Source organism: Colobus angolensis, unplaced genomic scaffold, assembly GCF_000951035.1.
Source record: "Colobus angolensis palliatus isolate OR3802 unplaced genomic scaffold, Cang.pa_1.0 Scaffold31, whole genome shotgun sequence".
In the NCBI taxonomy this organism is placed as follows: Eukaryota; Metazoa; Chordata; class Mammalia; order Primates; family Cercopithecidae; genus Colobus; species Colobus angolensis.
In genome coordinates this window covers 4398770-4401812 of record NW_012116377.1, presented here as the reverse complement: position 1 = coordinate 4401812, position 3043 = coordinate 4398770, and positions in this window count along the sequence as shown.

The window sequence follows — 3043 nt, the reverse complement described above, 5'->3', positions numbered from 1 at the left end:
AATGATTGGCTTTTGTGTATTAACCCTGTATCCTACAACTTTGGGATAGTTGCTTATTAGTTTCAGTAGTACGTTGTTGATTCTTTTGGATTTTCTACAACTTTGCTGATGATATGGTCATCTATGTAGAAAATCTTTATACCTTTTATTTCCTTTTCTTATTGCATTAGCTAGGACTTCCAGTATGGTGTTGAAAAAGAACTGGTGAGAGAGGACATCCTTACCTTGTCCCTGATCTTACTGAGAAAGCATCTAGTTCCTCAATATTCCATGTATTGTTAGCTGTGGGGTTTTTTTGTAGATGTTCTTTATGAAGTTGAAGTTCCTCTCTTTTCCTAGTTCGCTGGAAATTTTTACCTTGAATGGATGTTGGATTTTGTCACATGCTTTTTCTGTGTCTATTTACATAATCATGTGATTTTTCTTCTTTAGCCTGTAGATGTGATGAATTGCTTGATTTTCAAGTATTGGACCAGTGCTGTGTATCTGGAATAAATCTCACTTGGTCGTGGTGTTTACTTCTTTCTATACATTGTTGGATTTGAATTGCTAATACTTTGTTGAGCATTTTGTATCTATATTCGTGAGAGATGTTGGTCTAGTTTGCTTTTTTTTTCTTGCCTACAGTCGCTTTTCCAGGCACTTAACATAATTCACTGAACACAGCAGACAGAAATCCTTGTCTTCCTGGGGGCTTCCATCCCAGCTGAGAGCAGCCAGCCCCACTGGACATCACTGGGCAGGTGGGGCGCACAGCACGTGGCATGTGCTACTCCTGCAGATTTGAATGCATCCTCCTCTGCTGGGGTGGGGACTGCCACCCAGGGCCAGCTAAAAAAGTGCGTGGACTTTGGGTGGAGAGGGTGGGGCTGACAGAGCCCCAGCCCCACATCTTGTGATACAGGTAGAGTTAGAGGTCTGGAATGTCCCCTGCAGGAGGGAGGACTCGCAGAGCTGTGGATGGGGCCACTTGAGAGCCCATGGCCCCACCACAGGTCCCAATGCTGCTCCCCTGCTCATGCCTTGATGGGGTCCCTGGATGGGGCGTGTTGAGCAGCCTGGTGCACACCTCAGTCCTGCCCAGCGTGCCGTGGGACCGGAGACCTGCATCTGCCGTCCTGAGAACAGCATCCTTGGGAAGACTTGGCCACGCGGCGAACAAAGCCTCTCCGAAGCGCCATAAAAGCTCTGCGAAGGCTGGGCAGGGGAGGACAGACTAGTGTGTTTCCTCCTCTCGCAGGGACTTATGCAGCACCTACTGTGTGCAGTGAGTGCAACAAACAGCAGACATAACCCCTCCACCCAGGCAGAGGATTCAGTGAGGAGAGGCTGGGAGGCAGAGGATGTGCCAGGCTTCCCTGCAGGCGGGGAGGTGGCAGTGGAGCAGGCTCTTTGCCAGCCCCCTGCTCAGCGGCAGCAAGACCCAGCCCTGTCGGGGATGATGGGGAACGAAGGCTCAGGCCGCTGGCTCTGCAGCCAACCGCCCGGAGGACCAGCCAGTCCACCCTTGCCTCAAGGTCCGGGCGGACCCAGTGCAGCAAGGGCAGGCGTGGGTCCATAGCACCGCGCCCAAGTCCTCCCTGAGTTCACGGGGCAGAGCTGGAGGTGACCGCCTGGGACGAAGGGACGAAGTTGGCCGCACAGAGGGGCCTCCAGAGCAGACAACCCGGACGCCCGTTGCTCAGATGTCCTGGCCTCACTGGAGAGGTGGGGGCTGCAGTCCACGGTGGTTGGAGGGCGGTTTTTCCTTTCCAGAGGGGTCCTGGAGCGGGAAGTGGCTTCCCTTCCTCCCGGAGGTCGCTGCCGGTTCTCTGAAGTCGCGGTGCGAGAACACGGAGGCCAGCACCTACCTCTGCCGTGCGCCTGATGTCGAAGGCCATCTGCTCGGGCCCGGCGGGCCCCATCCGCCGCCGCCGCCTCCCTCAGGACTAGGAGCCGCCTGTCAACGAGGACCCTGAGGAAGTGGTAAAGCTCTTCCAAGCTGATGCCCGAGCCAGACCTCATGATGAGCGGCAGTGGCGGACCCAGAGCAAGTATGCCCGGGAAGGAGCGGGCGAGGGTGAAGCAAAGGCCGGGACCCCAGCGACACCTCCTAGTGGAGGGACAGTCTAGAGTGGCGTTGCCCTCTTACTGAGGGAGGGCCCATGGTCGAAGGCCGGAGCACACTCTAGTTCCGGACCTGGGTGACTGGGGCGCACCTCGGCCTTAGCAGGTTGCGAACCCTGTGGTGCCCGACACTGGCATCAGCACCATCTCGCCCGCCTTGCGCGTGAGCTCCAGGGCAGGCCGCGAGCCGGAGTCGCGGGTGCAGGCACTTCGGGAGCACCGGGGAGGTCCGGCCATCGGGCAGGCAGCCGCAGGAGTCCCCAGGGCTTCCTCGTGCACCTGGGGACGAGGAGCCACTTCCCTCATCAGCCGGCGCTGAGGGACCAGGGGGAGGAGGAGGGGAAGGCGTGGGCGCGGAACCAGGTCCAGCTGCCCGCAGGCCCCGCGCAAACCAGGCGAGGGGCATCCACGTCCAGCGCGCCCTGAGCCAGGAAGAGCACGGCCGGGCGGACACGTCCCTTGCCAAGGGCCCCTGAACGGATGCCGGTCCCAGAGGTGGCCACCCCTTGGGGCAGTAGCCACCCTGGATGTGCTCCTCCCAGCAGCCGCTGCAGTCTCTGAGGGGCACGTGCTCTTGGGGTTTGGGCTGTATTCCTGGACCCCGGCTCCCGGATCCGCCGCAGTTGGTCCAAGTCGAGCGCCTCCTCCGGCATCACCTAGCGCCGCGGGTGCCCTAGCCCCGGGTGCAGGCGCGGGAGCAGCGCAGGGCGGCTCGGGCCGCCGGAGGCCCCTCAGAAGTCCCGGCAGGAGAAGGAGCTAGGCTCCGGAACGCAGGCCACGCCCTGCTCGGCCACCGCTCACAGGCCTCAGAAGTGGTGCTCCGCGGGGGCACGGCTCGGTCCATCAGACGCCCCGGGCGGGGACCGGGACCGCGGGGACCTGCGGGTTGTCGAGGCCCGGCCGGAGCAAACTGTAGCTTTGTTTCTTTTTTTTTTTT